This window comes from Bos javanicus, chromosome 24 (genome assembly GCF_032452875.1).
Source record: "Bos javanicus breed banteng chromosome 24, ARS-OSU_banteng_1.0, whole genome shotgun sequence".
NCBI lineage: Eukaryota > Metazoa > Chordata > Mammalia > Artiodactyla > Bovidae > Bos > Bos javanicus.
In genome coordinates this window covers 18,331,807-18,359,517 of record NC_083891.1, presented here as the reverse complement: position 1 = coordinate 18,359,517, position 27,711 = coordinate 18,331,807, and positions in this window count along the sequence as shown.

The window sequence follows — 27,711 nt, the reverse complement described above, 5'->3', positions numbered from 1 at the left end:
TGCATGAAAACTTTTTTGCTATACTATACAGAATAGTAGTTTGGATCATATGATGATGGAATTTTCTTGGTATAGTTGATTTTGTTATTTTTAATGAACACAGGAGAACTTTTATATCCATGTGAATATTTTCCCTTTTAATCAGTCTTCACTTAAACAGGCTCATATTTTCCAACTCCCCCTCCCACATTTTTTATTCTGGAAACACTCAACTCTCAAGATTCACTTGATACCAAGCAGAGAAATAGTGAACTTTAGATCTGCAAGAGACCTTAGAAGTGGTGTTGGTAAAATACTTGTTCATATTGTGGATAAATCCAAGATTTTGCCAGAAATCCAAATGAATATGAGCTGTATGAAAGAAGGAAGAGACAAAGTCAGGAGGGATATTTAAAAAGAGTAGACTTGGCTGCAATTTGAAATTTGCCCTTAGACAGAGACTAAGTGAATAGGACTTTGTGAGCGAGGGAGGAACAAAGGGAAGAGGAAATATAATCGAAGAATGGGGAGACTTGGAGGCCCTTCCTGTGAATACTATTTTAAGTTTTGGGTTGGCTTTGCTCATACTTTAGCAAGTACCAATATTAGTACCAAGTGGAAATGAATAGAAGAAGTAACAGACACGTGAACACACACTTGTCTCAGGAAATGGGTTGAGAAAACAGGAGTGGTCTGTGCAGGTACTTATTAAACACAGCCCCTTCTCTCTCCCTTAGCCTTTACCACATCTGTAATGGTTAATTTAGGGCTTCTCTGGTGGCTTAAATGGTAAAGAATCTGCCTGCAATGCTGGAGATCCAGGGTTGATCCCTGGGTCAGGGAGGTCCCCTGGAGAAAGAAATGACAACCCACTCTAGTATTCTTGCCTGGAGAATTCCATAGACAGAGGAGCCTGCCGGCTACAGTCCATGGGGTTACAAAGAGTCAGACGTGACTGAGGACCAACACTTTGACTTTCACTGGTTAATTTTATGTGTCAACATGCCTGGGCTATGGTGCTCAATTGTTTGGTCAAATCCCAGTTTATATGTTGCTGTGAGATTTTTTTTTTTTTAATGTGATTAACATTTAAATCAGTAAAATTTTAATAAAGTGGATTACCCTCCGTAATATGCATAGGCCTCAACCAAAGAGTTGAAGCCCTTGAAGCAAAGGCTGAGATTCCCCAAGGACAAAAGAATTTTGTCATTCTCTTTTTCTCTTTCCATACACAGACACAGACACAGACACACACACACACACACACACACACACACAATATACACGATACATACATACATACATAGAGTTATACATACATACATACCTTGGCTGATACAGTATCTTAGCAGAGACATTTCCCAACAGGTAAAGAGGCAGAGGGTCAATACAGAGAATGACTGCTAATGAGATATGGGATTTCTTAATGGAATGATTAAACTTCTCTGAAATTGAAACTGAGCAGGGGCCTGTGGGGTCCTCCTGGGTACAAAAGCTTTTTGTGTCCCTTATTTCTTGTTTGTAGGAAAAAGGCTTTCAGCCTTCTAGACCTTCCCTGAGTTCCAAAGGGTAGATTCAATCACTTACTAAATGGGGGATAAAGGGATCCCAGAAAGAAAAGAATGGTGTCAAGTAACTGCGGTGCAGGCATGGGGCAGTGTCCAGGTTCCTCCTCAAGGAGGAGGTAGGTACTGAACCATTTGATACATATCTCTGAGTTCTTCTACAGGAACTAAGGGCCCACCCAGGTGGAGGATGGTAACTTCAGGCTGAGCACCAGTATGTGGACCCCAGAGGGAATGGGACCAATAAGTTGATGATTGAGATTCCTGAACCACCATCCTATCACCTCACCACCAACAAATCAAAGGAGAGTCAAACACCCTGCAGCCCTCCCCGTAAATTTGCCTGAAACTCAATTAAGGAGCTTAGGTTTTCTGAGCATGAGCTACTGGTTCTCCTCACTTGGCCTTTGCAGTAGACCTTTCTCTGCTCCATACTCCAGGGTTCCAGTTTGCTTGTCACTGTGTGTGGGGCACATAAACTTGGGTTTGGCATCCCAATCCTATCTTTTCAAGGGAAACTGACTTCCGAGCAGAAAGTGGAACCTAGGTGCCTGTCCCTCCTACCCCTCCTTATGGAGACAAGACATGCCCTCTGGAGCCAGCAGTCTTCAGCGAGAAGCATCCCAGGAGTGATTTGAGAGCAGAGCACTAGCCCAGGTCTCTCTGTCCCTCCCCCGCTCAGCTTTCTCTGAGCAGAGTCTCAGCTGATTAACTCCCTTGTATAAAGCATTTTTCTCCTCAGTTATTACCCCTTTTCTGACCTCTTCCTTATTGAACTGAAAACCTATTTTTGAGTAAGCTGTTGGTTTTGGTTGTTAGAGAGGGAAGTGCTGACTGAAAAACAGAGAAAACAGAAGTATTTCTGGAAGTATGTGAGAGAGTTAGGGTAGAGGGAGAGAAGGAGCATGCAAAGGGATGGGGGAATCTGGGACAATAAAAGGGGTTTAAGCAGCAGAAGCCTCTCAGCAGGAGGAATAAGCAGGGTTAACGTGGAGGTGGAGGCCATCCCTTGAAGAACCTTCTGCATGTGGTAAGCTGACCCACTTCTGTGAGAGTCATCAATGGACTTCCTCACCTAGGATTTTAGACATCAGTGGCTTCAGGTCAGTGGGCTGGAGAATTGAGTTGAAAATTGGATAGGAAAGGGGGAAATTTGGGATGTTTTGTTTGATTATATCTGAGGCATGGAAAATGAAAAGAAAGGGCTATAAAGCTGGCTTTTGTTACAGTGGTAGTAATAGAGGAACAGTGTAAAGCTTAGGATAAGAGAATGAACAAAGATGCCCCAGGTAATGGCCTGAATACTTTAGGTTCAGCATCAAACAAAGCAGCTGGGAGAACCTCAAAATTGGTTTGCTGATTATAGAACAACAAAATTTGTTGATAACTGTTTTTTTCATTTTCACATTTCAAGTAGTGATTTGTTTTCAAACAAGAATTGGTGATGATGTATAATCAACATGGACCAATGTAATAACCATAGTTAGTAATATTGTATTTCATATTTCAAAGTTGCTAAGACAGTAGATCCTACAAGTTCTCATCACAAGAAAAGCAATTTTTTAAACTGTGTATGGTAGTGGATATTAGCTAGACTTACTGTGGTGATCACTTTGCAATATTCACAAATATCAAATCATTATGTCATACACCTCAAACTAATATAGTGTTATATGTCAGTTCAGTTCAGTTCAGTCGTTAAGTTGTGTCCAACTGTTTGCAACCCCATGGACTGCAGCGCTCCAGGCCTCCCTGTCAGTCACAAGCTCCCGGAGTTTATTCAAATTCATGTCCTTTGAGCCGGTGATGCCAGCCAACAATCTCATCCTCCATCATCCCCTTCTCCTCCCAACTTCAATTTTTCCCAGCATCAGGGTCTTTTCCAATGAGTCAGTTCTTCGCTTCAGGTTGCTAAAGTATTTGAGCTTCAGCTTCAGTATCAGTCCTTCCAATGAATATTCAGGACCAATTTCCTTTAGGATGGATGGGTTGGATCTCCTTGCAGTACAAGGGACTCTCAAGAGTCTTTTCCAACAACACAGTTCAGAAGCATCAATTATTCAGTGCTCAGCTTTCTTTATAGTCCAACTAACATCCATACATGACTACTGGAAAAACCATAGCTTTGACTAGATGGACCTTTGTTGGAAAAGTAAAGTCCCTGCTTTTTAATATGTTGTCTAGGTTGGTCATAATTCCAAGGAGCAAGCATCTTTTAATTTCATGGCAGCAGTCACCGCTGCAGTGATTTTGGAGCCCCCCCAACATAAAGTCTCTCACTGTTTCCATTGTTTCCCCATTTATTTGCCATAAGTGATGGGACCAGATGCCATGATCTTAGTTTTCTGAATGTTGGGTTTTAAGCCAACCTTTTCACTCACTTCTTTCAACTTTTATCAAGAGGCTCTTTAGTTCTTCTTTGCTTTCTGCCATGAGGGTGGTGTCATCTGGATATCTGAGGTTATTGATATTTCTACCAGCAATCTTGATTCCAGCTTGTGCTTCATCCAGTCCAGCATTTCTCATGATGTACACTGCGTATAAGTTAAATAAGCAGGGTGACAATATACAGCCTTGAAGTACTCCTTTCCTGATTTGTAAATAGTCTGTTGTTCCATGCTTCTTGACCTGCATACAATTTCTCAGGAGACAGGTAAGGTGGTCTGGTATTCCCATCTCTTTAAGAATTTTCCACAGTTTGTTGCAGTCCACACAAAGGCTTTGCCATAGTCAATAAAGCAGAAGTAGATGATTTCCTGGAACCCTCTTGCGATAGATGATTCAATGGATATTGGTAATTTGATCTCTGGTTCCTCTGCCTTTTCTAAATCCACCTTGAACATCTGGAAGTTCATGGTTCCCGTATGGTTAAAGTCTTGCTTGGAGTATTTGAGCATTACTTTGCTAGCGTGTGAGAAGAGTGCAACTGTGCAGTAATTTGAACATTCTTAGGCATTGCCCTTCTTTGGGATTGGAATGAAAGCTGACCTTTCCCAGTCCTGTGGCCATTGCTGAGTTTTCCAAATTTGCTGACATACTGAGTGCACCACTTTCACAACATTATCTTTTAGTATTCGGAATAGCTCAACTGGAATTCCTCCCCTCCACTAGTTTTGTTCGTAGTGATGCTTCCTAAGGCCCACTCGACTTCACATTCCAGGATATTTTGCTGTAAGTGAGCAATCACACCATCGTGATTATCTGGTTCATGAGTATATTTTTTGTATAGTTCTTCTGTGTTTTCTTGCCACCTCTCCATAATATCTTCTGCTTCTGTTACGTCTTACTATTTCTGTCCCTTATTGTGTCCATCTTTGCATGAAATATTCCCTTGGTATCTCTAATTTTCTTGAAGAGCTCTCTAGTCTTTCTCATTCTATTGTTTTCCTATATTTCTTTGCACTGATCACTGAAGAAGGCTTTCTTATCTCTCCTTGCTATTCTTTGGAACTCTGCATTCAATGGGTATATCTTTCCTTTTCTCCTTTACCTTTCGTGCCTGTCTCATCTTTTCATAGCTATTTGTTAGGCCTCCTTAGACAACCATTTTGTCTTTTTGCATTTATTTTTCTTGGGGATGGTCCTGATCCCTGCAATGTCATGAATCTCCATCCATAGTTCTTCAGGCACTCTGTCTAACAGATCTAATCCCTTAAATCTTTTTGTTATTTCTACTATATAATTGTAAGGGATTGGATTTAGGTCATACCTGAATGGTCTGGTGGTTTTCTCTAATTTCTTCAATTTAAATCTGAATTTGGCAATAAGGACTTCATGATTTGAGCCACAGCCAGCTCCATGTCTTATTTTTGCTGACTATATAGAGCTTCTCCATCTTTGGCTGCAAAACATATAATCAATCTGATTTCAGTATTGACCATCTGATGATGTCCATGTGTAGAGTTTTCTCTTGTATTGTTGGAAGAGGGTGTTTACTATGACCAGTGCATTCTCTTGACAAAACTCTATTATCCTTTGCCCTGCTTCTTTCTGTACTCCAAGGCCCAATTTGCCTGTTACTCCAGGTATTTCTTGACTTCCTACTTTTGCATTCTAGTCCCCTATAATGAAAAGGACATCTTTTTTGGGTGTTAGTTCTAAAAGATCTTGTAGGTCTTCATAGAACTGTTCCACTTCAGCATCTTCAGCATTACTGGTCAGGGCATAGACTTGGATTACTGTGATATTGAATGGTTTGCCTTGGAAACAAACAGATTATTCTGTCATTTTTAAGATGCATCCAAGTACTGCATTTCGGACTCTCTTATTGACTATGATGGCTACTCCATTTCTTCTAAGGTATTTTTGCCAACAGTAATAGATATAATGGTCATCTGAGTTAAATTCACCCATTCCAGTCCATTTTAGTTCGCTAATTTCTAAAATGTCAATGTTCACTCTTGCCATCTCCTGTTTGATCCACAACTGCGTGTTGTCTTTGCTTTGGTTGCATCTCTTCATTTTTTCTGGAGTTATTTCTCCACTGATTTCCAGTAGTATAGTGGGCACCTACCTACCTGGGGAGTTCATCTTAGTTTCCTATCTACTTGCCTTTTCATACTGTTCATGGGGTTCTCAAGACAAGAATACTGAAATGGTTTGCCATTCCCTTTTCCAGTGGACCTTGTTTTGTCAGAACTCTTCACCATGACCCATCCATCTTAAGTCCATTATATGTCAATTATAGCTCAATTTTAAAAAAGAGATGACTCATCAAAAATAAAAACAAACAGAAGAATTGATCATGGAAATGTGCCTGTTATCTTAGTTCATTAGGTTGTTCATGTAGTTATTCACTCAATAATGAGAATCCACTCTAAGATATGATTTATTTGAAAATTCTAAAAGACATTTCCTTCCTAGTCTACCCTTCTATTTGAAGACTTTACTGAATACTCAGAAGACTTTTATTGGATACTTTTTGGCTTGAGATCTCTGGTTATATAGGATTCATTAATGTATTAATTCATTCATTTATCTGTAAAACATTTACATATTGGTTGCTCTACACTCCAAACACTGTCCTGCTGCTGCTGCTGCTAAGTCGCTTCAGTTGTGTACAACTCTGTGAGACCCCATAGACAGCAGCCCACCAGGCTCCCCCATTCCTGGGATTTTCCAGGCAAGAACACTGGAGTGGGTTGCCATTTCCTTCTCCAATGCATGAAAGTGAAAAGTGAATGTGAAGTCACTCAGTCGTGTCCAACTCTTAGCGACCCCATGGACTGCAGTCCACCAGGCTTCTCCATCCATGGGATTTTCCAGGCAAGAGTACTGGAGTGGGGTGCCATTGCCTTCTCCGTAACACTGTCCTAGGTTCTGTGAATTTGTGTGTAGCTGGGTACACGACATTATGTGGGTATTCCCATCTTTCCTTAATGAATATGTTTCTGAAAATTGATGTGTAAATCGAGTCATTTTTAAAAGAACTAAAGGAGCCTGATATTTATGGGAATTTCTGAGGAAAATCATTTTGTTATGTGGAAGACCTTTTTATAAGGGAAGTTATCATATTCTAATGTGTCTGCTCTGTAAACCTGTATTTCCATATGTTAGCTTTTCCTCAGTAGGAGTACCACCTGTATTTTAATCCCAGTTTGTTGGGGTAGTAACATTTCAGTTGGCTGCAGAATCTTAAACTAATCATTTTCTTTCTCAACATTAAAAAATGTTGAATGGCCAAACACTCATCAAAAATGTCAAAAATGTTTTCACTTTTGAAAAACTACTCTAAATGTTGAAGTGGCTTGATTAGGTTAGAGTGGTTTTTATATCATTTTTTATAACCACTTAACTTAAGGGTAACTTTTAATGACATCCTACCAAGAGCTTATAGAATTTTAAAGCAATCATGATTTTCTCCTTCCAATATAGCAAGAAGAAAATTAAACCAATTTATGCTACCTATATGGCCTGTTCTGTGTTCTGTATTTATGTTATTAAGAATATGTAATATGATTTTCTTTAGCCATATGATGCTAACTTTTATTTGTGAATCACTGTAATGTTTTTTCAGAGTGTTTTAATGTGTTTCTATTTTGAACCATGTCTAGCAACATTATGGCCTATAATTTAGTTCCCTGTTCTTGAAAATTTAAGTATGAAGTACCCAAAGCCATTGAATTAGAACTCATTTTGATTTTCATTTTGTGTTTGTGCCTCTGTTCTCTTTACTTGTAGGAAGAATTAGAACTAGAAGGGAGCATAAAGATCTCACCATTTAATTATTTGATATTTTTCAATTTAAGGAGTGAATTTAATTGACCACTTCTTCATAATATAATGCGTATGATAAGTTCTATATGATACTTTTTTTTTTAGGAAGAGAGAAATCCTAAACAAATCCCTCTCAGTAGGAGATAATGGCATAATAACTTATAAGGGTTCCTGTTTCTCCATATCCTCACCAATGTTTTTACTGTTATTTTTTGATTATAGCTATTCTCATAACTATAAAATGGTATCTCATTGTGGTTTTAATTTGCATTTCCCTAATGACTAATAATGTTAAGCATCTTTTCATTTGCATATTTGCATTCATATATCTCCCTTGGTAATGTGATAGAAGGTTCTCTGAAAGCCTTATCACTTTGTATAAATTATTTTTCATAATACAAAACATACTATCTGATCTAAGAAAGTCATCATTCTTGAGGAAGTTATGTAACCTCAGTTTCTTATCTACCTGTTGAACCATAAAAAACAGGTAAAAGCAACTGCAGATCTGTTAGAGTGGAGACACACGTGTTCCTTTTTTAACCTAAAATTATCTCTAACTCTTTTATCTTAAAGGTGAGAAAGAAACTGTGACCCGCCCTGAGAAGACTCAGGCTGTTGCTGTTGCTGTTGCTGTTAAGTCGCTTCAGTCGTGTCCGACTCTGTGCGACCCCAAAGACGGCTGCCCACCAGGCTTCCCCGTCCCTGGGATTCTCCAGGCAAGAACACTGGAGTGGGTTGCCATTTCCTTCTCCAATACATGAAAGTGAAAAGTGAAAGTGAAGTCACTCAGTCGTGTCCAACTCTTAGCGACCCCATGGACTGCAGCCTACCAGGCTCCTCTGCAGTAGGATTTTCCAGGCAAGAGTACTGGAGTGGGTTGCCATATAAACTCTTTGGAAGATGGCAAAAAATGAAAGATGGTGGTTAATGGATTTCTAGGCAATTCATACCTTTCCAAAAGGGACAGCTGGTAGTACACATCACAATCTGGTAGTACAGCTGGTAGTACACATCACAATCTCAAACTCTCAAAGACACACTCATAAAAACCTGTACATTCCTGTCTGAGTGTGCATGGAATACCTCCATTTCATAGCCTTTTTCTGGCTTCTTCAGCAGGCTGTGGAGAGGACCAAGGTGGATAAAAGGCCTAACCCTGGAATTCCATGTGTCATCATTCTTTCTCCATGAAGCACCCACAGACTGACAGGTACACTAGAGTGAGAATGACTTAAGTACCCATCTCTGAATTTACCACTTTATTATTCTTGCCTGTCGGGCAGAACAGAATATAATCCTCCCTGATGAGAAGATAATGTTCATACTCATTTAAGGAGAGGTCTCATCTCACACAAAACTGAGACCCAAGTTTCCCTGGAGCACTTTCTATGAAGAGACAGAAAAACCAACATATCAACTGTTTGATTTTATAGGACCCACCTTGAGCCTGGCCTGACCCTTTTTATTGACGATTAAAGCCACAGTATTTGCAGAGAACCAGTCCATGGGCTCCTCCAAGAGTCAGTGCCATTCCCCACAATCTGGCAAATCTTGAGATAACCAGGGCTTTCCCAATAAACTTTGCTTTAAAAATTGCCTAGTCCACTTTAAAAATCTAACTCCCCAAAGGTACCACTTGCATCTTAATCAGCTCCAAGGCAAACAGTGTGATTGGAAGCACATTCATAATTCAACAAGGTTAAATGCCAAGGGCCGAAGAGTTAGCACCTACTCCCTACTGTGGAATGGGATGCTATTTGTGGTCGATTCAGCTCCTTGCAGTAAGCTCTGTAATTGGAGAAACTGGGGAAGTGACCCCAGCTGCATGTTCTGCTGGTATCCAATTGCATTCTCATCTGTCTGACAAGTGGCCAGTTTGGAGACTTCTTTTAAAACAAAGTAAAGGTGATGTCATCATTTTCAAGATTTCTCAAAATATTAAATCTTAAGTGAAAATGAAAGAGTGGACTAGGAGACAAATATTTTTTGTCTATAATAACTCTAAACATAACTAGTATCTTTTTATAGTTTACAAAATTTTTTCCTCTGTATAATTGCATTTGAGTCCTATAGTATGTGAGGTAGAAGTGGTTACATGCATTTTCAGATGAGGAACTGAAGCAAGAAACCTTTTAGTGACTACTTCCATCTGGTGATATGAAACAGTGTTTGGTGTCAGACCTGTTAGGTATGGGCCCCAAAGTAGGAATGATTGTGACAAATGGTCTGATGTCTCAGTTTTCCAATCTGTAAAATGTTGATTACAATGGTCACTGCCATCAGGTTGTGTGGGGATTAAATAAAATGCTGCCTATAATCCACTCATTTCAGTGCACAGCACAGAATAAGCGCTCAGTACATTTCAGCCTCTTTAACCAACTGTTATGGTCATTCAAGCCAAAGGCAAACTTAAAATAGGACCCACCTACAATCAGGAGCCCACGTTTACTGACTATGTTTCAGTCTTCTCTCCATCTCCTTCTGCCTACTATGTCAGATAGTACTCCTTATTTGAATAGTGAATATTCACCAACAAATACAACGATCCTCTGGTATAACCGCAGGATTACGAAGCAAACTTGAAAGATTTCAGATGTCTAGTATTTATTCCACAAAACCTTGGAACTCTGTATGGAGATAAGCCATATACATATGAGACAGATGCTATCCTAAAGCACACTGAAGCCTCAGGTGAATGAAATTGAGAGTAGATCTCAAGGTTCAAGAAAAGGAGACCTGTGGACTAAAATATGGAAGAGCAGTTTTTGTCACAGTTATTTTTATTGTTGTTCTTATTGATTGTTAAGGACAAGCATAGATTTGAGCTAAGCCTTGAAGTTGATGAATGAGGAAGATAGGAATGGCAGAATGAGCAGCATGAGAAAAGGAATAAACCAGAAATGAACATGGGAAGAAAGTTATGGAAAGAATTTAGTGGGGTTACCAGAGGCAATTTCATTTTGTTGGGTTTTACAAGGCTGAGATCAGTGGATCAAAGGTGTTGATGCTAGTGGTGGGTGCTCTCCCCATGTGTCCCTCGTGGGAATGGACTGGCTCTGGGGTGAGTGATTTCTGTGGGCTTGGAAGAAGCTTTAACTTGTTCACTATTAACTGGCATGTAAGACAAAATCTATGGCCATGCCCAGCTCAATATCATATCTCTGATTTGATGCTTAGCTAAAGATAAAACTTTTCCTTTATGTGTGGATGTGTATGTCTGTGTGTGCATGTCTCCTTCCAGGAACAGTTTTGACACTGATCCTCCCATTTCCTGCTATGCGTTGTTTATAGTGCTGGCCCCACTTTAAGGAACAGCTGGAAAGCTGGCTCCTTAGCCTTCAGGCCACTATAGACTACAAGTCTTCCAGCAGAACCAGATTAATGGGATTGGGTACAACTATAGTAGGTTGCACTAATTAATCAATTTTATTTTACTTTATATACTTGTAGTTGAAGCTTTTTATATTTAGCATGCAAATTTATGTAAATTAAAATTCAAATGCATGCAAACAGATATGCAAATATGTGTCCCTAGATTTGCTAGGGAAAAAAATCTGGTAGCCCTACTGTAAATTCCTAAAACTCAGTTGGGGGAAGGGAGAGAGAGCTTGAACTACTCTTGCCGCTCTGTCTGCTTTTAATTTGTTAATATATGCAAGTTGAAAATGAAAATAAAAACATGTTTTACTTAGCTGCTCCTTATGTTATAAAATAGAAAGCTGAAAATCTGCAACAATAACAGGAACAAAATCTGTGAGTCTCCTCATTGAGATAAGAATTCCAAAGTTTTATTTATTCCAGAATCATCTGCCTTTAGGCAGCAAGTCTCAGCAGTGTGGATTTCTTACTTTTAATTGATTGAATTGGAGCTATAACCAAACCCAGAGCAAGTGTTCTTAGAGCCCTAAAACACAAGACTTTTTAACAGAAGCTCTGAGCTGTATATAAACTGCTTGGGAATCCACAACGGAAACTGAACAAAAGTCAGACAAAAATTAAATAATGAAAAAAATTACAATTTTGACTTAATAACATTGAACAAATATTTTATTTAAAAGATTATTACTTCCAGGTGAGCGCAAGCTAAGGAATAGGAGCACTTTCTATGCAGATCCAGATGGAAACTTCCCAGAAAGAAAAGTATAGGCCAGCAGCCTACTTGAAAACATGCTATAATGCAGTAGAGGCGATAGGTACCTGATACTTACAATGTTTTATGTTGCAGTTACTTGCAAGCAGGTCTAATCATTGGGAAAATAGTAAATGAAGAGCAATAAATATTAGAATGAACCCTGGCCCAAGCATCTGAAGAATTGGATTTAGTGCTGTCTCTGCCGTGTCAGTACTATGACATTTGGCCACAAAAGCATTCTAGGCTTCAATTTTATCATTGGTAAAATAAGATAATAATAATTGCCTGACCTTCTCAAAAGCTTGCTATGCCTTTCAAATGAGAAACTGTAAAGTACTAAACAGATGTTAATTACTTTTTCAAAAGTTTATCTGTGGTCATTGCCAAGTTTTCCTTTCCGGAAGGCCTTTAAGCACTCATGACTTGGTTACAGATTCAATCTGATCAATTAAAGATTAGAAAACCTACATAAGGAACTTAATGTCTCAAGACAAAAGATTTTGGAGTAAACACAACTAGGAGTTATGCCAGTAAGGAGACACAGTGTAATGGAAAAGTGAAAAGAGGCTATTTCTTAAATTTGTGATCATGATCACAAATCATGATCTCCCCTGTACAATAAGACTCCACAATATATGGATTAAACTGTATGAAATGAAAATATCTCGTGCCATATTATTAAAAAGGAAATGTCACAGCCATCAAAGATTTCTGGCCTCCAAATGTGAATGAAGCAGTGAAATGAAAGTCGTTCAGTCGTGTCTGACTCTTTGAGACCCCATGGACTAAACAGTCCACGGAATTGTCCAGGCCAGAATACTGGAGTGGGTAGCCATTCCCTTCTCCAGGGGATCTTCCCAACCCAGGGATCAAACACAGGTCTCCCGCATTGCAGGTGGATTCTTTACCAGCTGAGCCACCAGGGAAGCCCAAATGTGAACGGGGGCTCCCAAAAGTTATCCTGCAGATGCTGCCTGCCACCCACCGCACAGTGATTGCTAAAGAGCTGGGGGAATGCCAGAAGAAAGATGAACAAGAAAACAGGGTTGGCCCCAGATAACCGAGGTACATATGAAATGAATGAATTCAGTGAGTCCAGAGGCCTGCGTTTAGCATACATAGAATGCTAACTTCTTTAACTTGATACCTGATCCTTGAGGTTCAGACTGCCTGCTCCCTTTGTTGCAAACTTGTGTATAGCCTGACTCCCCCTCTTGGCTCCTTGGAGCAGTTTTCTCAGAGCTACTGAGATGCTGTCTCTCTGACTCGGAGTCCTAAATATCCCCACCAAGTATCTACTTTTATGTTGTGACGATATTTTTTTCAATCGACAATGGTCCTTCAGACTCTCAGATTCTGTGAATCTAGTGACCATGTACCCCTATTTTGATGTGCACAGTCCTCCATTATTTTATCTCAAGCCAGGCTACACTGGGTGGCTTTTCATGACCCTAACATATGCCACTGCTTCTTAGCACCATAGTCATTCTGTCATTTGATTGATGAATCATTTGTACTAAAGGGTGGAAATTGTTGAAATTCATTTTTAAGACTTTTATTTATTTATTTAATGGTTAAATACTATGAGTAATGTTGGCTATAATTTGACATGATCAGACATGACCCTTGAATCTGAACATCTAGTCTGATGAGAGAAAGTGGATAGGCCTGCCTACAGAATCTAAAGTCCTCACCTACTGGGTGAAGATAGAAAAGTATTCTGCGATTAGAAAGGAAATGTCTCCAATGAGAATATTTAATTTGATTGGCAAGCACAAACACTAATGTTTCCTGGGGCAGACATTCAGGATCAGGGGATTGCTTTAAGGAATTCAATCTTGCAGCTCTCGCTTCCAGAACATGTGGGCCTGTGATGTGAGTGGGCACCTTTGCTATGCCTTAGGTGAGAAACAGTGAAAGAGTGTCAGTGACAATATCACACTTAGGAATGTCACTCATGAGGAGTCTTTGTTATGGCAGACAAAGGAAAAACAAGAGACACGTATGAATTCAAAATTTTCAGCTCATGTTCATTAGTAGCATGGGGCTATATGTAGTTAACAGAGAAAAGCCCAGGGGATTCTGTGATGCGGAAGTACTAAACCAGAGAAAATGGACACAGTTTAGTATCTATCTTGCTGCAGAGGTAATTGGCAGACATATTTTCTAGAAAATAGGGAAAGCTAAACTAGGATCTGGAGAAGAGGGAATGGCTTCGTTGACATAGAGGAGCAGCTGAAATCCTGGATGACAAGGAGTCCAGAGAGAAAAGAAGAGGTGGTCATTTAATGGCCTAAGAAAGAGGCAGGCACTTAGCGATCTGGGAGTAAACAAGACTCAGGAAGCCAAAGTGCTGAGGAAAGAGACGTTCAAGAAAGAAGAGCTGATGGGCAGCAGACAGCATTTTCATGAGAATCTAATACAACAGAAAAATCAAAGGCAAGCCAGTGGGTCCAGCAGTGACCTGATGTTACTGATCTGTCCTTGATTGAATATTATATTTCCGCTAAAGTGATGTCATGAAAACTATGGACCAACATGATAACTGTGCATATGGTATAAGCAAAAAAGATAAATATACCTGTGTTAAAGAAGGCTAGTTGGGAGACAGGATGAGTAGGGGGATATAAGGAAGACATGTATGTGAAGATATTTAACATAATTGTATACAATTAGTAGAAATATGAGTGACTTCAGCACCCTCATTTGCACTTTATATTTTTGATCACATTGGCTCTTCAACTCACTAAAACTCGTGCAAAGTATGGTGTTTTGATTTTTATTAATGAGAAGAGAACAGAAGTTTCAAATGAGGCACCTGTTTTGGGAAAAGACTATAAGAAACCCAGGCATGTCCCTGTGGGAAGGAAGATTTGCAGTGGGTCAAACCTAAAATCTTCACTTTATAATTTTGTTGTTGTTGTTTAGTAGCTAAGTCATGGCCAGTTCTTTGCAACCCCATGGACTGTAGTCTGTCAGGCTCCTCTGTCCATGGGATTTCCCAGGCAAGAATAACAGAGTGGGTTGCCATTTCCTTCTCCAGGGGATCTTCCTGACCCAGGGATTAAATCAGCTTCTGCTGCATTGGCAAGCAGAAGTCTTTACCAACTAAGCCACCAGGAAACCCATTATAGGGGATATATTGGTTAAATTATATACATATATATTATATACATATAGTATATTAATAAATTTGGTTTCATGTCTTTCTTTTTTTTCCTCTTTGTAAGTATGACTACCAAAATATTTAGCAGTCCATGTGTGGCCTTCATGACTCTCCCACAGGATCACGTGGATCTGTAGTGTGTACCAGCTGGTGTCTGGGTCTACTGGTCACGAATAACAACACAGTGTCTGCTACCTGATGCTGCCTCTGTTTACTCGAGCCCCAGAGACCATGGCAGGAAGGGGCCCTCATGCTGAGATGTAGATGTGTGAGTGGCTTCTGTAGCCCTCTGGCCGCCATCTCTCAGAAAGCACCCTGTGCACAGATCCACTGAGGCTAATTTGGTAGTCCACAGAGTGCCCCTCAGCCGGGAAAGTAACAAAGTTATTTGTGAATAACAGATACAGAATATTATCTTAGAGGTTCATCATATGTGTTGGGACTAACACAAGGGAAGATATCAGACTCTTTACAAAACACATCTGAGAGTGTCGCATCCCCTTTCCATATTCAGATTATTGGTTGTTCCTCAGCTGAACTTGACCAGTCCTCTAAGTGATATCCAGTCTCATATTGCCCTGGAAAGCTTCACTCCACAATTCAGAGACTCAGCTGTCCTCTACACCAGCAATTCAGGCCTTGTATTTTATTTAAACACTGAGTATGTTGACTTCCTCATCGGCTCCTCTACCCCATGGCTGTGTGTCTGGTGCTTGAATCTTCTAGTCCAGGATTGCTTCTGTGTTTGTGATAGTCACTCAACAATTGAATTGTTCCAAAGTATAATCCTTAAACTGTGAGAATTAATGCACACACACTCACACACACACATATTCAGAGGCACAAACTTCACAAGGGAAAATATATGTGCATATGTAATATCAGTTGATATGCAAATGCCTATTAAGATAATCTACTTGAGAAACAGAAACGTTTAACTCTACTTTTAATCACTCAGATTAATTCCTCCACAGGCATTAATAAATATTCTACTTCCTATAGGATATAAAAAGTGCTAGTAAAACAAATTATCTTATCTGGGTCTTCCTTGGGTGGGTGGAAGGTGGTTACTTGCAGTGTACGACTTCCTTAGTTTTAGCATCCAGGGTCACCGCAGTTTACTCCAATGAAAAAAATTGATTTTAGACTAAAGCCAAGAGTAATTAAAAAAAAAAAAACAAGCAATATAAAGTACAAACACAGTAGCAAATTTTAAAAACAGCAAAACACAGTATTAAAATCTGTTAATCTTCTCAAATATATTTTATTATATATTTGCTTTACAAATGGCATACCACCTTGGATAATTTTTCATAAAATTGACTAGAAGCACTTTCTCCAGGAAAGCTGATATTAAATAATATAATTCTTAAAATGCTTTTGTAAATAAATATCTCATGTTTTCTATGTACTCTAGAAGGAAAAGGCATACTTTGTGTCTTAGTCTACTAGGGTCCTTACAAAATCGCAATGCCTAGGTGGTTTAAACAATAGAAATTTCTTTTCTGACGGTTCTGGAAGCACAGCTTCCAGAAGGTGACAGCCGGTTCAGTTCCTGGTGAAAGTGTTCTTCCTGGTTTGCAGATACCCACCTTCTGACTGTGTCCTCCCAATATAGAGACAGAGTTCTCATAAGGGCACCAGCCATATCAGACTATGGTCTCTCCCTTATAACTTCCTTTAACCTTTATAACCTCCTCAGAGACTTTATTTTCCAATGTCACACTGAAGGTTAGGGCTTTAACATATGATTTTTGAGAGAACGCAAGCTTGGACTGCAAGGAGATCCAATGAGTCCATTCTGAAGGAGATCAGCCCTGGGATTTCTTTGGAGGGAATGATGCTGGGGCTGAAACTCCAGTACTTTGGCCACCTCATGCGAAGAGTTGACTCATTGGAAAAGACTCTGATGCTGGGAGGGATTGGGGGCAAGAGGAGAAGGGGACGACAGAGGATGAGATGGCTGGATGGCATCACTGACTCGATGGACGTGAGTCTGAGTGAACTCCAGGAGTTGGTGATGGACAGGGAGGCCTGGCATGCTGCGATTCATGGGGTTGCAAAGAGTTGGACATGACTGAGTGACCGATCTGATCTGATCTGAAGCAGTCAATCTATAACACCACACCATATCTTATGAAAATACTACCTACAAACATTCCAATTTAAAGAACAGATAGATGAGCAATCATTTGTGTTGTTAGAGATAGCTGGGGCTGTTGTTTGAATAGCATGTTCACAGAAGATGGCATGATATAGAAATATTGACAATCAGCTCTGGCTGATTAGACTTTACTCATGGCTTTGCCACCATTCTCTTTGTGAGCCTAGGAAAGTCCTTAAATTCTCTAGGTCTTAGTTCCCATTTCAGTAACTTAAACAAATTTTTGCTTTTCAATTGGCAAGCATAGTAAAGGAGAAGAGACATAGAATGAAGGAAAAGGGGATCTCTCTTTTATTCTGTGTTAGTTTATATATTTGACCCAAATTTTAAAGGAGAAATTTCTAAATCATGCCAACGTTCCAAATATTTACATAATACTGGAGTAGGTTGCCATTTCCCTCTGCAGGGTATCTTCCTGACTCACGGATGGAACCCAGGTCTCCTGCATTGCAGGCAGATTCTTTACAACATCTGATCCACTGGGGAAGCCTAGTCTATTAGCAAAAAATATGGTGTTCCTTAATACTGCTGTCCTTCCACAGTGACCAAATCAGTCTTCACTTGATTTTTGTCTTTCTAGTCTCTCTTTTTATCCCCTGAACTTGGAAAGACGATACAAGATTTAACTCAGTATTTACTAATGGGTTCATCATCTATTTCATGTTGGTAAACCTGGTTGACAACAGTGGAGAGAAAAAAAACAATGGAAACAAAAGATTAAAAAGTAAATAATAACAGAGTTACTAACTGAGGCTGACTTTATGGACATCAACATTTCTAATCCATTTTTTTTTTAATTGGCTTGAGGAAATACCAGTGGAAGAAGATCTTTAAGATATGCTCCAAAGCAACCTGGTTTTCCTTGGCCATAAAGAAGACAACTGGTTCACATGCTTATATATAATACATTTCAAAAACAAAATAACCTCCATAGTGTTTTCCCACTTTTTATAGGAAGAAATTGCACCGAACCTTTCCACGGAATTAAAGATGGGTAATATACTCTCTATTCCCTCCACATGTGTTTAGTTTCCTAGTGAAATGACCAAAGACTTTAGACTTCCCTGGGTGTGTTGACAATAATCTAGGCAAAGTCCAGTGAGTATGGCGAGAGTGGGTAGTCTCACTCAAAGGGAAAGTAACTGGGTCATCCATGAAATCATATTTGAGACTCAGTACTACATGTGTCCCCAGCTCATTCTTTAGAAAGAGGAGTTCCATGTCATGAAATGGCTAACAAATAAGATCATAAAAGTAGTGTTGTGCCTAGAACTATCCAATGGAAGGGAGGGATTTTCAGGCCATTTGTAACCAATGAGAAGCATAAAACCATCTATCACAGTCTGTCAATTTAACCCCATGGATGAGTGTATCATATGTACCTTCTTAATATTGATATATCTCTAGAGCATAGCATAATGATTGGTGCACACATTTCTTTTTTGTCTAACTTAGCTCAATTTCTTTATGAAGGTACCCTAGGCACACTGGGTTTTGTAAAGCACATTGAGTGCTATCTTGTGGTTAGTATGGTATTCAGCATCCATTCATTCCTTTTTCTTGTGTACTCTTCTGTATTACAGGTTCCAAAAACCTAAGAACATTATAGCCCGCATTTCCTTGAAGCTAAAGTTCTAGCTAGGGAAAACTAATGCCTTCTAATGAGATGCACTTGAGCAAGATTGGAAGTCAGAAGTGAGATGGCGCTTTGGCTCTTTCTTTTAGTTAGCAAGACTGGAAAGGGGGAGCTTATCTCACTCAGCATCTGAGGAGTTAGTCTTTAATGTCATCTGATGTTGAGACAGCTGGACTAGTGGTGTGGCAGTATTAAATCATCAGCCTCAGCCTTAGTGAGGTACATTCGTGGATGCACTGGCTTCTTTTTTTGGCTGATTCCTTGATTATCCCTGTGGAGAATATTCTTAAACTCAATATTGCCAATAGTACTCCATTATTGTCTTTCTTGCTGCTTTGTTTATTCAAATTCAATCCTACCTCCTGGCCAAGATTCACAAGCTAGTAAAGATAAATCCTTTCTTGGCCCCATGCTGAGAGTCTCCCAAAATAGTGACTTGTGTTCATAGATAATGCTGCTCAGCTATGCTCTAGTTCTACAGATTTATTTTCAGCACAAATTCATTCGGTGACACATTTTTCTGGGATGTCATTGAGATGGTTTTGAATAAGATGGGCAAGACCCTTGTTTTAATGCAGTTGCAGTGAGGAAAACAAAAATTTATTTATAATCAAAGAGGATAAAATTAGAGATAAACATAAAAATGAAAATTAGGCACCATAATATAAGAGGGAGAAGGATTATTTAAATTCTGGGTGATTGAGCTGAGTTCTGAAGGATGAGCAAAAGTTAGATAAAGTACTAAGCAGAAAGCGTGTCACTTGAAGAACCAGTACATATGGACACTGTAAGATTCAAACAGACTTGGTATATTTGTACAAACAGAGCAGTCAATAAGACTGGAAAGTGGTAAGTGAGGGAGAGAGTTTTACAAAGTGAAGTTGGAAAAATAGGTAAGGCCAGATGACATAGATCTAAAAGGCTGTGACCAGAAGGAGAAACATTATTTCAAGACGGAAAGCTGTCCATTTCTCAGTAAAGGAAGTGATATAATGAGACTTAATTTTTAGTAAGATTTTTAGGCTGCTGAATGAAAATGGACTGTGAATCTGTTCAGTAGTGGAAGAAGGGGTACACGTATTTAATAATGATCTTGCAGGAGTCTAGGCCATTTGTGACAGTGACTGAGGCCAGAGGTCTGCCTGTGGAGAGAGAGAGAGAGATATATATATATATATATATATATATATATATATATATAAAGAGTTATAGGTTACTTTACTTTAATCCAAGTAATTGGATGAATGTGGTGAGGTTTGTTGAGATATAAAGTATTCAAGAAGCAAAAGATTTGGGGAGATAAAGGAAACAAGACACTTTAGAGCAGGAAAAATAGACCAAACAGCAAGCAGTAAAATGATGTAAGTGTTCTGGCAATGTCCCACTGTCTACAATAATTACAGACATGAGCTTGGGAACTAAGCAGGTATGAGTTAAAATCCTAAAACACCAATTATTCTCTTACCCTAGACAATTTACTTGTCTCTTCTAACCTTGATCCCTTCCTCTGGAAACTATAATAAGAATACCTACTGTACTGCATATAGATTCTTTAAGGATTTAATAACATAACAAATGTAAATCACATAGCAAATGTTAGGGAAATAATAGCTTTCTTGTTTGGGTCCATGACAAAGTAGTTACTCTGAAAAGGTATATTACCTAAAGCAACTAAAATTTCTAAATAAAATATATATTCTTCTCAACTGCATTTTTCAAATGTGTTACTAAATTGACAAGTAGCTAAGACACATACAGAAGCCAAAACCTAAAATAAAAGCTGGACTCCAGTGAAATAAATTTGCTCCCAAATGGATTATTTGGGGACCTTAGTGATTTTGCTCTGCTGAGGAGGGCAACAGAAAGGAGACATTGCATATAGCCCATGAGACAAGGGCGATCTATGCCTTTTGCGTAAAACCAGACCCCAAAGAGTTAAGAGTTGCCCCATTCTATGGGAATGTGCAGCAGGGAAACACTCTCAGTTTCACTTTGAGACTGTATTGAAGAGGAAAAAATAACTCTCCCCTGGGGTTTCTGATGCTAAACAAAATGTTCTGTTTCTGGATCATGATCAAATTTCACCTGTCACCTAAAATACCTCAGGTTAGACTTTCTATTACAATAGTGTGCCATGTGGATTAAGTTAACCAGCAAAAACAAACAGGAATCCTCTGTGAGAGCATGGGCATTTAGCCAACTTCAGGATTTCTAGAGGTAAACATTCAATAAACAGGAGCCCCAGTCAAAAATTTTACTAGATCAGTAGTTATTATCATTATGACATCATGACAACAAAGAAGGATCTTGTCAAGTTTGGCTACAGGGTTCTGACCCATACATAGAAATACTTTCTTAACCTCATTTTTATTTATTTATTTTTTAATTTTTATGGAAATGTAGTTGGTTTACAATGTTGTGTTAGTTTCAGGTATATAGCAAAGTTTTATATATACATATACACACACACACACACACACACACATATATATATATATAAAACACTTTCAATTTCAAAGGGGAAAATGGGGAGATGTAATTTAGAAATTTGGAATTAAAATATACACTCTATTATATATAAAATAGATACCCAACAAGGACATACTATATAGCACAGGGAACTGTATTCAATGTCTTGTAATAACTTATAAGAGAAAAAATCTAGAAAAAAGTATATGTTTATATAAGTATATATATTTGTTGTGCTTAGTTGCTCAGTCATGTCTGACTTTGTGACCCAATGAGCTGTTGCCTGCCAGGCTCCTCTGTCCTTAGGAATTCTCCAGGCAAGAATATTGAAGTAGGTAGCCATTCCCTTCTCTGGGGATCTTGCTGACTCAGGGATCGAGCCCAGGTCTCCTGCATTGTAGACAGAGTCTTTACTATCTGAGCCACCAAATTTATTTTCTTTGTCTGAGTCTGAGTCTATTTCTAAGTTTGTTTATATCTTTTTTTTTTTTTTTTAATTTTATTTTATTTTTAAACTTTACATAATTGTATTAGTTTTGCCAAATATCAAAATGAATCCACCACAGGTATACATGTGTTCCCCATCCTGAACCCTCCTCCCTCCTCCCTCCCCATACCATCCCTCTGGGTCGTCCCAGTGCACTAGCCCCAAGCATCCAGTATCGTGCATCGAACCTGGACTGGCATCTCGTTTCATACATGATATTTTACATGTTTCAATGCCATTCTCCCAAATCTTCCCACCCTCTCCCTCTCCCAGAGTCCATAAGACTGTTCTATACATCAGTGTCTCTCTCTTTTTTTTTTTTTTAGAGTTCATATGTAAGTGGTACCATGTGATGCTTGATTTTCTCTATTTGACTTACTTCACTCAGTATGATAAACTCTAGGTCCATTCATGTTGCTGCAAATGGCATTATTTCCTTTTTATTCCTGAGTAATATTCCACTGTGTATATAGACCATATCTTCTTTATCTATTCCTCAGTTGATGGACATTTAGGTTGCTTTTAGTTATTTCTTCATTACTGCAAATGCAAAATGATTAAAACCTAATCCATGAATCTTCCTTCCAGCCTGGTCTTCTGCTTGCTCGTCCTTTGAGTGAGTTCTACCTACAATCACTGAGTTACACAGTTCAGAAAGCTCAGCCTCAGAGCTCATGCAGCACCCACCACTACCTGCCTCTTTCCCCAGGGGATGTTATGAAATTCTCTCCAAAACTCTATTCCTTCACACTTGCTCTATTTGCCTTTGTATGCTCATCATGTATTGCGTGCTTCATAATAAGTTTTTAAGAAATATTTGCCAAAGATATGAAAAAAATTCCTGAAGTTGGCAAGCTGAAAAGCTAAATAAAATACAAATTAAGAATTTGTTTGTGACTATTCAGTGACTAAAACAGGTTTAATTAAAGACCAAGGTTCCTTTGTAAAACTATGGTAGTCCTAGCATTCATGAGACACTACCTTAAGGGAAGAACTTCATTTTGTGCCTCTAAATATTCATAAAACCTGAGTCAATGACTGAATTGATCCCTTATTTAGATTCTCTAGAGCACTACATTTCAATTTTTGATGAGAATTTGCCATGGATATTCTCTTATTTTGGAAGTAGCATCTTCTGACAACTACACCTTGAGTTATGATCTGTATTTTACTGACATGTTTATGAAAGGAAAGCTCCTTGGGGCAAGAACTTTGTTTTATTCAGCACTATTCAAGCTGATCTCTTTTGTGCTGGATATACTAGTGGCACCTTACAAAGAACAACAACAAAAATAGTATCGGCTCACCTTAGCTAATTCATCTATTCCATTAATAATTAATTTTAATTTTGTTTAATTAAAGTTATGAGGTGGGCTGAGCTGAAGACACACCGTGATTGTTTGAAACCAAAGGCGCTTAGAGCACTGCAGATTCCTGCAGTGCCCACACCTGGAATCCCCAAATGTGTTCTTCCTTTATTAATTTCTCTGGCAATAATATTAAGCCATGTTTAATTTTATGACCAAAGTTGCAGAATTTCAAGGATTTTTGAACTTCAAGGAGTTCAAAAAATAAGATATTGATCTGACCTAAAGATGAAAAATTTCTACCAGACACAGATGTCGAACTTTATCAATATTTTTTCAGTGTCTGTGTCTAATTAAAAACAGGGTTACTCCAAAATCAAACTGGGTGAGATAAGCAGTGGGCAGAACATGTGTCTGAATATGATGGACAGTTCACATTTTAAATGAGGTATGTAGGCCTCTGTTTATTTTCTTTTTTCCATTGAGAAGTCTGTCTCTGCAAATTTATTTTCAGACCAAACTGTACCAGTCTTCGCCATGAAGAAATGACATTACATGGAGAAACACTTTTACATTTATAAACACATTGTCCTTGCAGTCCAGATAATAGATGACCTCTATTTAATTATCCCTTATACTTTCAAAGGATTTTTCCTTTCTTACATCACCTGTTTCAAGAGCATCGTCATGTTGCCAATTCCAGCCTGTGTGCATACGTGGACAAAGAAGCATAAAGAAGGTAAATGGAACCCAGAAGGCAGTTACATTACTAATATGACTTCTCATTGTGTGAAACCCAGTCATCACTGCAGAACTGCCCATTCCTCTTCCCCAGGGGAGCCTCAGGCCAGGACATTATTTTCCAAGGAGGCTTCTGTTCCCGTCCCTCAATCGGAGAGTCCTCATTTGTCTTCTTTCTCTTCTGTCAAGGGCCCTGTAGCCACGGGATACCAGGAAAATATGCTGTTTTCTTAGTTAAATGCCAAACTCAGTTAATTACCTTTACCTTCACCAGTCCTATGCGAACAAATGGAGATACACACACACACACACGCACACAATCTTGGATTACACATATGGAAGTTTAAGTATAAGCTCCATATTTACCTTTCACTCTCCAGATACTCAAACAGAATAAAGAAGTCCAGGAACTTCTGTTCCTCCAAAGCTGATATAGGGGAAAAAAAATGCTTAGACATAAAATTAGGTAGCATTTTGCCTTTGTGAGACCACTAATTTATTTAACTAACTACCTGGATAGGCCCCTTTAACACACAGGTGTGAACTTTTGCAGAAATCAACACCAGCAGAGGGTCCGACGTGTGGCAGAGAATGAAGTTAGTGAAAATTGGTTGTGTGATTTCTCTTTATTCCCTTTGGTTTCTTCTCTAAGAGAAAAACAAAGAAAAAAACAAAAAACAAAAGGAAAAGCAAAATAAAATAAATTTAAACTAGATGACTTCTAATGATCATTCTAGTCCTAATATTCTCTGATCCAGTGAGGAAAAAGTTTCACTTCCCCACAGAACGGAGACACAATTATTTGAGAGGCCCTTAATGCATCTGAAAGTGTTTCTTGGAAACAGAGTCAGTATATCTGCAGTCTCGCCCGAGGGCAAGATAAGTCCTTTACATCTGGAAGAAGGCGATTTTGGACTAAGCGGTCCTTGAAGTTGGCACAGCTACCACGCACTCAGGATGCTATGCAGTGGAAAACTCACCTTGTTTCAAGAAAAAATGATTCCTGGAGTGTTCTCTTTGTCCTGAAAGTCTTTTTATAAATTCCCAGATTTTTCAAACCTTGCCCTTTAAGGGAAGCAAAAATAAAACAATAGAACCATAACAGCTGTTTGCCAGAGTTGCATACTTTGGACAGCAAGGTCCTTTTCAAATGCTCGGCAACTCTGCTCATTTCCCGGTAGACTTGATCTTAATCACAAGCTTGATTTGACACGGTGGGTCCTGGATAAAGAGCAAATCTAAAGCAATGTATGAAAAGAAGAAGCACCCTGTACATCTGCACAACCTCAACCTCTTCACTCCGAACCCATTTCAGCACAATCCTCTTCCTTCAGAGTTCTGTTCTTCTAATTAAATTAATCCAGATTTGTTTAGCAATTTATTGTTACTATGTGCAAAGGCCTGTGGGATACAAGGAAATTACGACCTCTGCCTTCAAGACGTGCGTAGTCTATTTGAGGGAAACAGCTTTATTACAATAACCAGAGTGTAAGGTGCTATCTGCAGTGGTAGAACGATCTATGTGTGTGCTTAGTCGCTCAGCCATGTCTGATTCTTTGCAACCCCATGGACTATAGCTCTCCAGGCTCCTGTGTCCATGAGGATTCTCCAGGCAAGAATACTGGAGTGGGTTGCTATGCCCTTCTCCAGGGGATCTTCCCAATCCAGGGATCGAACCCTGGTCTCCCACATGGCAGGCAGGTTCTTAACTATCTGAGCCACCAGGGAAGCAATCTATAAATCACATGATCATGGGACTACAGAGGAGAAATTGCTTTTCCCTGAGGGTAGTAAAAATTGGATTCTGGTATATGAAGACCACAGAAAAGAGATGATATTTGATCTCAGCCATGATATGTTTGATGAATCAATCAATTACAAGAAGGTATTAAAAACCTTTTAAACATGAGCCTAGTTTCAAAAATGTACCTTAACTAAATTCCTTGAAGAATGATTCCTAGTAGTTTATAATTATAGAACAGTCAAATTCTAAACACTCTGACACAAACTGTGGCATGGGTTTAAGCAGAGGAGGAATTCCAGGCTGGGAAAATTATGGAAGCCATTTTCAGTAGAGCTGAAATAAGAAATAAGATGAATTAAGAGAAACTGATATTTGCTATGTGTTTACCATTCTTTCTACTGTTGCACACTTGTGCATGTGTGAGTGTGTGTGTGCCTGTGCACGTGTGCCTCTGTGTGTGTGTATGCGTGTAGTGAGGAGCATGTCTACCTAAGGGCATTAGGAAGATGTGAGACATGAGCGTGGCCAGGCTCAGGGGACAGTGATGAGATTTGTCTGACTGAGGGACAGGAATATGTTGGGAGGTTTGGGGAGGGCAAAGTGAAGCACAGGGGTTTGAAATTGGACCTAGTTGAAAGGAAGGGATTCCTTGGAAGCTCTTGGTGGGGCGGCAGGTAATATATTATCCAAAGGCTCTTCTGGCAACCTGGTGCAGGAAGGGCTTAAAGTAACAGAGAACATGGAAAGGCAGGGTGAGTGGCAATAATCCAAGACTGGTGGTCTGGCTAGGCTGTTAGACAGAGATGGGGTAGGAATAGAAGGGAGGTATTTTTTTTTTTCCTATTTGCCTCAAGTGAAATGTAGGTGACTTTTGGCTAGAGATATGAATACTAATGTATTTTTATCCTCACCACCTGCTCCTCTTTGTGAGTTTATAGCAAGGAAAGATGACATACAAAAGACAATTCTGAAAAAGATGAACAGCTCAATTTTTATCAAGGCCTTTTCTCAGGCTTTAACATGGTGAAAGAGAGAGTTGTAAAAGTTGAAGTTATCACAGTGAAAAGAGAGTAATAACTAAAACAATATGCTTAAAATTAATAGTGAAAAATAAATAAACCATTAACCTCCAGGAAGCTGATTCTTGATGAACAATTCCTTCTTACAGCTAAGACCTGAATATCCTATTCTGTGCACAACGCCCCTGGCCTGGATACTTAGAGGAACAAGGGCCTCAGCAGGGTGTTGTGGTTAGGAATTCAGTCCCCAAATCAGCTACCTGCATGCAAACACTGCCTCTGAGAAGCTGATTGACCTTTGACGAAACCCTTCTGTTAATAAATGATGGTAATAATATCTAACTCACAGGAGCATTGCAAGAGCTAAGGTATGAAAAGATCTGGGGAATAGTGCCTGGCACATAAAGAGCTATTAAATGATGGCTGTTATTTTTTCTTCTGTATCAGAGGTATTATTAGATAGTGTTATGAATCGTTTCAAACCTTTTCATACCTTCACATGCTCCCACTCCTCTACTCCTAGTAAGATCACCTCTTGTTAAAATCAACCACTAGTATCTATCCCCAAGCACATGCTATTTGTATATCATTTAATTGTCTTCATACAGTCCTCTAGAATTCTTTGTCTCCATGAGTAAACTGACTACTAGGAATTTAAAACAATTTTCTCAAGATCACACCACTATTATGAGCTGGAGTATGATTTTGAGACCTTTGCTAAAATATTATAAAACATTCTGTTCTATTATTTTCTGAGGAGGAAACTTGCACCTGGAGAAGACATACAATAGCTTACTTCATTGTTGTAGAGAAGGGACAAGGGTACACCAGCCTCTAGTAGAGTATATTGCATACCCTGTGGGGGAAAGACTGAAGGGCAAAGTCCATAAAAGGAGACTGTATCCATATGTTCTGTGTCATATGTAACTTCAAGTACAATCTATCCAAATCACTGGGCATTGAAGTGACTGACCAAATATATCTCCAACAAAATCTGACAAGGAACATCAAATTCCAGCATCTTTTGCTTGATTGTAGACAGTGCACCTCCTCCCTGGGAGAGATGATAAAATCAGCTCACAA